Raw genomic sequence first — 10,029 nt, 5'->3', positions numbered from 1 at the left:
GCCGCGACGCAGGAGGGGCGGGAGAAGAGGCCAGGCAGGCGGGGAGAGAAGAATGTTCCGAAGCCAAGCGGGGAAGCGGCCTGGTTTGATTTTTCTCCACCACCCCCCCTCCCCGCCTTTTCTGTTGGTCTTCTCAGGTTACATTTCCCTTCCAGCTTCAACGCGGAAATAAAGGAGAGACCTACGGGGAGGGAGCGTGGGGAACACCTCGAGACCCTTTACCAACCTGCGCCTAAGCGGGGGGCAGAGGAGGTGGGCGACTGAGGCCAGAAGATAATGGGTAGAGACCCAAGACTCAGACCCTCCCTGCTCCCCTTCAACCCCCGCCCCCAGCGCAGCACAAGCAGACGCGCACATTCTTTTCAAATGTCATATTTCCTTTGATCCTGGGCAGCGTTTCTCCATGTGTCTGGCTCAGCTCCTGCCCAGCCAACCTCCCCCCTCAGCGCCCGCGCCTTGTTTTCCTGGAGAGCCCGCCCCCTCCTCCTAGCATCTGGAAGGCCCCGAGGGCTGGCGTCGGCCCTCATTCCCCTGGTGACTCAATTTCCCCTCTGCGGTGTTGGGGGATGTGACGGGGGCGGTCAGAGGGAAGAGTTGTTTAGCCCGAGTGTGGTACGAAGGAGCCCAGAGACTGCTCAGAGTGCCAAGCTTCTTTTGGTGCAAGGCGCGGGGCGCCCCCAGACTCTGAAAAGCCTCCAATCACTCTTGCTTTCGGCAGAGGGATGGAACATATGACTTCTGAAATGTCTCAGTTGGCCTTGGAGCCAGGGGGAGAACTGGTAGTTTTAGATTTAGGTTGTTCTACACTCCTGCCCCCTGGCGACCACACAGACCCAGCCACCTTTCCTCCCACCTCGAGGTTGCTCTGGTCGCCTGACCTTGGTTTTAGCTTGCTGCCCCCTACCGCGTACACCTGGGCACTGTTAGCTTTTCATACCGTGGCTTACGGCGCGCTTTGCGTTCTGCTGTCTGTCAAGCATGGTTCAGTGGCTTTGGAGGCGGATTTTATCTTTTTTTTAATCACACAAGATACATTCTCTTTTTAAAGACTCCAGCCATACAAAAATATGTTGTAAACTGAGATAGTCCACCCTTTTGTGTATATTTACTAATGTGTATGTACACTCATGCTCTTTTTATTGAAGCAGGCCAGAGACCCCCACCCAGAAGACCCTTACTATAATTAAATAAAAACCCCCACCATATTGTGGCATGTAAGTTCTTCTTATCAGAGAGCATTTTTTCACAGGACATCAGCTATCAGCAAAAATCTGCAGAAGATATTGTGGTTTGTAGCTTCCTCTTTGCTTATAAATGCCAGGTTTGCAGAAAAACATCTGTGAAACCCCTGTCTGTCCAGAGTATGGAACAAACGCACTTGTCATATGAACCTCTTAGTCCCTCCCTGCCACTGGATATAAAGTTCAAAAAATTTCTATACTTATTGTTCAGAGGAAGAATTCTTAGGGCAAGAGCCACCTCTGAACCCTGCAGTCAATAAACTTGCTTCCTGAAAATTCCTCGAGTGTCCAGCCTCTTCTGTCCTACTTCATTATGAGAATGAAATAATGCGAAAATGCGTGGGCTCTCTCTCATCCAGCAAGGAGGTCCATGGAACAGGGTAGAGGAAAGTGTGGCTGCGGAGTCACTAATCAAGACCTCCGGAGACCAAGCAGGAAGCAGATCTGATTTTATTGCGCAGTTACCATGTATATATAGGTAAGCAGATTACAGGCAGCCACCAATACAATTTCTGGCCAACTGTGCTTGTAGCAACCAATCGAGGAGTGGGCCGTGGAGCAAGAATGGGCACTGCAACACTCGGCCTCATACCCAGGGCTGTGCCTACTGGGTAAGCAGTTTGTGGCTCACACGCCTAGCACAGGGGAGTGGTTTGCCACTTAGACACCGTTAACATATGCCATATATGCAGTACTCCATGCATTTGTCCCCACACTAAAATCCTGATTTGTTTTCCCCCCTCAATTAATGAATGTTTTGTAGATCTCCTGCTAGTATAGATGCATCTGAAAATGGTGACCAAAGTGCCACTTTTCCTATTAATAAAATAAAGTGGCTTTCACAAATCAAATTAGTAGCATTTAGGTCTGGAACCCAAGCCTCCTAAGTCCTTTTCCAATGCTAATTAACTACCCCACATTTTACATAGAAATCTGTCGTAGGCTTGGTCTACCTACAAAAATGAGCCTGAGACAAGATCAAGATGCAGGCAGTTTATGGTGGAAATCAATCACAAAGAACAGAAATGGAGAGCTATAAAGAGTGAAACTGGAAAATACGTAAAGCCTACTCAAAGGTGTTTGTTGAACTGGTGACCACTCTAAACACCTGGAAGATAATTTCATTGTGGTTTCTGTGGAACCATATAGAATGTGAAGAGACAGAGAAGAGGAATACTTATTCTCTGGTTCCCAACATCCCACCCCACCCCCCAGTGAAAAGTTGTGAATTCCCTTGCTCTTCCAGGTTTACACAAGTGTCAGCATGATAGGTTTCCCACAAGGCTACAGCAAAGAAGCCCTTGGGCAAAACACAAAAGATAGAAACTGCAGGTGGAACCAAGTACTATGAAGTGACAGCTGCAAACAGTTGGTTACCACAGCAATAGCTAGAGCAAAAAGATGAATGGAATGTACATGAGGCAAGGTCCTATACAAGATCATGCATTCAAATTCATATTAACCTTTGTATTCAGAGACAACTCTAAGCATTGAATACATGTATTTATAACCCAAGCTCCCCCAAATAGCTACTTTTTTAATCAGGCTGGATACACACACACACACACATATGTGTATGTATGTTTCACCCTTGACGTTTCCTTCTTCCTTGACCTCTAACTTTAGAAACCTATCAGTTTTATTCCTTCAGTATGTATATTCTTCATTTCCATTGGTATTATTGCCATAGTTCAGACCAGATGCTGTGTTGCACACCCATCAACTCAGTAGAATTGAAAGTTCGAGGCCATCTTCAGCAATTTAGGGAGGCTCTAAGTAATTTAGGAATATTCTATCTCAAAATAAGAAAAATTAAAAAGACTGGGGATGTAGATCAGTGTAAAGCATCCCTACATATAAAATTCCCAATTAAAAAAAATTTATATGTGTGTGTGTGTGTATTACCATTGGCATGCCCACCATGTGGAGGGCAGTCTATTTATAGTTCACCAATTCAGCTGTTAATCTCATCCAAAAATACCTTCTAAATTGATATGCTAAATTAACCATTAGAAGGTTCTTCTCCCACACAACAGGAGCTTGCTCACCTCCTCAGCCACACTGTTACAAACAGCCAGGAAGTACAGAGAGTTAGTGCTCCCAGGTTTAATAATTACCCAATGAGTACATACTTTGGTGGATATATGTTCCATTCCAGCCTCCCACCTTTTGTGTGGACAATTCTTGGAGGCTTTCTCTAAATGGAGCTTCTACTTCAGTGGAGCCTCCATTGACTACAACAGCAATCTCAATAAAACCTTTGTATCAGCTGTTCCTCCTTCCCTATGTCACTCTCTGTTCCCTCCCTCTTGCTTACTGGGATCCCCTTCCAGAGCATTATCTGCATTTAAGCCCATGTTTAGATTCTTTGGAAAAACCCAAATTCAGACGCTTTCTTAGTAGCAGCTAACTAATATGATTTCTCTCCTCTCTGGATTCATTCTGCTCCTGCCTCTCTGTCCTCAGTTTTTCTCAATAGTTTCTCTCTCTCTCTCTCTCTCTCTCTCTGTCTTTGCAGGGGGGGCACTACTGGAAATTGAACTCACAAGTGCTCTACCACTGAGCTAAATCCCAGACCCCCACCCACAACATTTTTTTTTATTTTTTTGAGACAAGGTCTAAGTTGCCCAGGCTGGCCTCAAACTTGTAATCCTCCTGCCTCAGTCTTATGAATTGCTGGGATAGGAGGCATGTGCCACCACACCCTGCTTACTAGTTTCTCTTCTGCTGGCTAACCTTGAAGATTCGAGTTTCTCTGTCCTTCGTTTTCTTCCCTTCTCCCTCAAAGGTCCTCCTGATTAATTCCATTCATTTCAGCTTAGATCTCACGTTCACAGGAGGAGAAAACATCTCCAGAAGAGTGTCCCAGGAGTTCAGTGGGGGTGGGGGACTCCACTCAGGACAAGTAAGGTTCTTGATATGTGTGACTGAAAAGAATGTCAGCGCGTGTCAGTAGAGGCACAAAGTTTTATCTAGGAAATCAAGGAATACACATTCACTGGAGAATGTGAGCCATCTTGAGAGTGAGAAATGTGTTTTCAGGATTCCTGGCTCTTCTTTCACAGGAAACTTGGTGAGTTCAAGGTTGGGTATGAGAAGGTATGTAAAGATGACATGAGTCTGGTGATCTCAAGATAGTTTATAGTGGTCTTCATGTTCTCAAGATCCTCAGGCTGACATGGTCTCCATGACCTGATCAATAGATAATACTGAAAGTCCCCTATATTATAGGTTTCTCAAAATGTCATATCTCTCCTAGCTTAATCTATGTATTGGTTGGCTAATTAACAGTGCACAAGGCAATTACCATAATCAGTTAAATTTAAAATTTGCAGATTTCTCAGAAATCTGGAAGTGACAGGCCTGGGAGAGAGACCGGTTTGGGGAGTGACAGGAAAATATATGAAAATATATGAAACTCTAACTTAAAATTACATTTCTTGTCTTTCCTCTATGTCTTCTTTCTACCTATTTTTTATTCCTTCCATCCTACCTTATCACCACTCTCCCTGATCTGGTCTCATATTTTCTCCTGCCTGCTGGGGGTCCCTTAAGGCAGCACATAGTGTGTGCAAGCGTTCTCCCCACCTCTCTCTCTCTTCCTCCTTCTCTCCCTCCCTTCCTCCAGATCCCTCTATTAATGCCTCAGATTTAGCTCTAGACTGGGTTTCCTCCTCCCTACCTGCCCTCCCACTGGCATTAAGGTGGTTCCGGTTCTTGTCTCTCATTTTAATTTCTCTGTCTGCGGTCCTGGTTTTCCCAGTCTTTAGTTCTCCCCATCTCCATCCACCCTCCAAGCAGCCACTGGCTTGGTCTTCCTGAATCACATGTTGCAACCTAACTAAAACCTTTCCACAGTTTTTAATCTTAAAGCACAACCCTTTAAGCCTTTGGTAGAGAAAAACTCTTGAAGACAATCTTCAGATAAGAACAGTGGTCATGTAAGCATCCTTGACGTTCATCTGGGTTACTTCTCCACTCCATTCCAAACTTACAGATGTGGAAAGCACCATTTTCCACCTGAAACATGGCCTAAGCTACAGAAATTTCCTGTTGGTAGTTCTCTTATCAAAAGTGAGTCAACCAAAATAAATAAATAAAGTGAGTCAACCTAAGACTTTCAATATGAACTTCCTTAACAACTAAGGGAAAAGTTTAAAGGACACACATGCACTATAAGCAAAAATGTCTAAACCTTTAAGAATGGATTTTTTTTGGGGGGGGGGGCGGCTACTGGAGAATGAACCCAGTACTACCACTGAGCTACATTCCCAGCCCTTTGTATTTTTATTTTGAGACAGGGTTGCTGGGGCTGGTCTCAAACTTGTAATCCTCCAGCCTCAGCTTCCCACACTGCTGGAATTATAGGTGTACATCTCTATGCCAGGCTTAAATCTATTTTTAAAAAAATTTAATAAATATAAATGTAAAACTTAAACTCTACAACTTAGAAGAAAACATAAAAGGAAATCATTGTGACCTTGAATTATGCAAAGTTTTCTTACAAATGAAACCAAAAGCATGATTCATAAAACAAAATGATAAGTTGGATTTCATCAAAAGTTGAACTTTTGGCCTTCAAAAAACACTTAAGAAAATTTAAGGACAAGCCATAGACAGGAAGAACATTTTTTAAAAGATACTATTACTATATGGGGCTGAGGCTGTAGCTCAGTGGTAAAGTGCTTGCCTTGTATGTATGAGGCACTGGGTTCAATCCTCAGCACCACATAAAAATAAAGATACTGTGTGTTCATCTACAACTAAATAATTTTTTAAAAAAATACTATATCTATAAAAGGATTTATATCCACAGTTAAGAACTCTCAAAGCTCAATAAGAAGACAACATAATAATCCAATAAAATGCGGGCAAAATTTTTGAACAGATACTTCACCTAAGAAGACTCAGGAGTAGCAAGTAAATATGTGAGGAAAATATGCCTGTATTGTTAGTCATAAGGGAAATACAAATTAAAACCACAACAAGATACTTATCAGAACAGTTAGCATTAAAAGGACTTGAACATAACAAATGTTGGCAAGGACACAGAAGTACTGGGACTCTTGTACATCCTGTGAGAGTGTGAAAGAGTATACCACTCTGGAAAATGATTTGGTAGTTTCTTAAGAATTTAAACACACACACACACACACACACTATATATATATATAGTATGTTAGGCATGTTGTATTCATACAATGGAATACTACCCAGCAACAAAAAGAACAATTTATTGAGACAACAACATGGATGAATCTCAAAAATATTGCATTGAATGAAAGAGACAAAAAAGAATATATGCTGTGGGATTCCATTTCTATGTATCAAGGAAGGAGACCAGGGTCCCGTGTACTTTATTTCTGCGTTTCTTCCTCAGATGACAGAAGTGTGGGGAGGAGAGGAAAGTTAATGCTCCTTTGAGGGCAGTCCTCTGCCCACGGAGGATACCAGTCAGTGCCCAGCCTCCTGATCCTTTTGAGGTACATGCTACAGCTTTTCAGAGGGTCTCTGATGGGCTGAGCCCCACATTAGTAGCTAGTTCAACCTCTACCTTCTTATTGGCATTTTCTCCTTCCTTGATACATAGTTTCTGCTCCCTTCCTCCTGATCCCTGGGACCACCCCCCAGGAAATTTCAAATCTAGGTCCAGGCACTGTTTTCAGAGGAACACAATCCAAGACACACCCTGGACTCTGTTTCCTCCCCATTGTTTCTCCTCTGAATGTCTTTATGATTAGGGTTCCCATCTGCAAGGAAAGAGGAAAGTGGGGGAAAGGAAGGGACAGAAACGAACCTGAAGACATCACAGATGGGACCTAAGGTATACTGCGCCTGGAGTGCACTAGGGACTCTCTCCTCTGTCTGTTCTTTCAAATTTTAGCAATAAACTTGTGAGGCAGAATTATTAGCCCCATTTGGTGGATGAAGAAACTAAGGAGGCTGTGGGGTTAAATAACCCACCCAAATCCTTATGAAGAATTTGTGGCAGTTTAGGGTTTTAAACCCAAATCTATGTTCTTTCAGCTACTTTCCTTTTTGGATGAGGTCCTTTGATAGAACCTGAAGAGGCACTTTCAATCAAGTAAGACTATTACTTGTTTTTTTTTTTTTTTTTTTAATTAAATAGTTCAACAGCTCTATTGAAGTAGAGTTAACACTTAGTGAACTGCACATATTTAAAGTGTACCATCTGATCAGTTTTGACGTTTGGGTATACCCATGAAATCATCACCACAATTAAAATGAACATCTTATTTAACCTAAGTTTCCTGTGACCCTTTTCAACCCTTTCCTTCTGTTCTTCTGACATTCCCTCTTTCCTGGTAACCACAATCTGCCTTGTGTCACTTTAGGTTGGTTTGCATTTTCTATTTTATAGAAATTAAATCACACAGCATGTATTCTTTTTTTTTTTTTGTCTCTTTCATACGTACCACTCAGGGCTTTCTCTCTCCTGGCACAAAGATGCTCAGGGTTAAGAACATTAGGATGCTGACCCAAGGATGGCTCTGGGCCTGAGGCAGCTCCTCGGGGTACCTTGTGCCACACATCTTCAGGTGGCCTCTGATTTGTGCCAGGCAGGCATGACCCTCTCAGCATGACCCATGCCTCTGCTCAGCCCACAGGCAGGGAACACTGACTTCCTGAGTAGCTCCCTGAGGACAGGTGTCTGGGGGAAAGGAGAGGGAAAGCACTGAGTGGCAAGCCATTGAAGGGACCCTGAGGAAAGGGTGGGGCTGGGAATTCATCAGAAGGAAGAGCTGGCTGCTTCTCTGAGCAGTAGAATAGTTCAATCAGTTTTCTCTGCTCTTACAAATAGTGAACTAGAAATGTTCCTCAGATGGGAAATACAATAATGTTTATTTTATTAAGAATTCTCTCTTACCAGAGAAATGAAAAGTTGTACTCCGTTTGCATATAATGAGTCAAAATGAATTCTGCTGTCATGTATAACTAATTAGAACAAATAATTTTTAAAAAAACTATTGTTTATTGAGCATTTAATACATGCCTGAAAATATGCTGTGCCGGGTTTCTGTTCTCACGACTAAAAGGCTCAGGGGTCACTCCAGTTGAACTGGGCTGACTGGGCTGCACAAAATAATCACACAAGAGACACAAATGCCTTTTTCTTTGGGGTCACTGTGATGGCTCCTCTGACCTTAAGGGTCCACAGAAGAGAGAGAGAGAGAGAGGAGAGAGAGAGAGAGAGCATGCGCTGACCCCTTTTATTGAGGAAAAGCCATTCAAATGAAGCAAGGGGTCAGGTTTCAGGGGGCTGAGTCTATCTTCATGATGTCCATTGTCAGCAGGTTGACTGACATCTGGGTAGGCCACACCCAAAGGCACAGTAAGAGAAGGGGATACACACAAGGCACTTCCATGGAAGATTCTATCCTAAACAGAGCAAGGGGTTATATTACAAAGGAACAGATGAGCATAGCTTCACCCATGGGGCTGTAGCAAGACACACCTATGCACAAGACACTGTCCCTCGAACCCAAGAAGGGTGGGGAAAGCTCTGCCACATTACTGTGACTGAGCGCCTCAGCACACCCAGCCGGGAGTGTGACTCAGTCACGTGTGAGGTTGGTCTCCCACAATGCTATGTTCTTTCAAGCCTTATTTCATTTCATCTTTGCCACAACATAACACAGGAGGCACTACATTTAACCAAAGCTCAGAGATTGAGTAACTTGCTAACAATTAAATAGCGAGTAATTGACAGATTGGAATTCCATTCCAGATAGCCTGATTCCAGAGCTTGACCATCAACTCCCTGTAAAAAAAAAAAAAAAATAGTAGTACATGCATCTGGGGAATCCATTTGAAGCAGGGGCCTGCCCCACTGGGAGGAGAGGGGCTAGGAGAGTGCAGAAAGTAGATTTTTTTTTAATATACTTATTTTTTAGTTATTTTTTTAGGTGGACACAATATCTCCATTTTATTTCTATGTGGTGCTGAGGATCGAACCCAGAGCCTTGCGCATGCCAGGTGAGCACACTACCATTTGAGCCACATCCCCAGCCCAGAAAGTAGATTTTTAACATTAATTAGACACAGTAAATGGAGAGGAAGAACTCTATGCTGATGGAAGACACATTATGGGGGTATATGTGTGGACATTTGGTAGTTACAGCTGCTCAAAATCTTTGTAGTCCTTCTATTAATATAGAATCAAAAGAAATTCCCCTTCCCAAACACCCTGGCTTTGAGAAGTTATAGGCAGGTGAGTTAGGGTCTGCCAATGCGATGCTCTGGTATACAACTCCAAGACACAATTCCTCATCGGTGAGGAATCAGGTGAGGTGCAGTTATTCCATTTTGCTGATACAGGAAAGCACAAGGTGGACTGGTGAACTGCATAGTTCTTTGTGAAGGTATCAGTCTCAAGTTTGCTATGGAACTACAAGCAAAATGGGGATTTCAGACTGCTTGGAATCCCATAGAAGAGCTTGGGCAATGGAGGGCCTCCCCAAAACAAAAACAAAAACAAAGGGGAGAGAGCAGCAGGGGTCACAGTGGACAGGGTCCCTTTCCAAGTGGAAAGTTTTCCTATAACTCCTGTCTGCTCAAACACTGGAGTTTGTTTTGTGGCTTTTCCAAGTTGAATACAGACCAGTTTCCAAAAGTGACAGTTTGTTTGTGCCCACTACCCTCCTGTAAGGGTTTGTTTCTCAGTAGCTGTGGGTAGATATCAGGGTTCCCCCATGAGCAGAAGTAGCCTTGTGCCAGTGGAAGGGATCTGCACTGCCCCAGTAGAAAGGATTCCTTACCTTTTGTT

Source organism: Marmota flaviventris, chromosome 2 (genome assembly GCF_047511675.1).
Source record: "Marmota flaviventris isolate mMarFla1 chromosome 2, mMarFla1.hap1, whole genome shotgun sequence".
Classification (NCBI taxonomy): Eukaryota; Metazoa; Chordata; class Mammalia; order Rodentia; family Sciuridae; genus Marmota; species Marmota flaviventris.
This window is presented reverse-complemented; position numbering follows the sequence as displayed.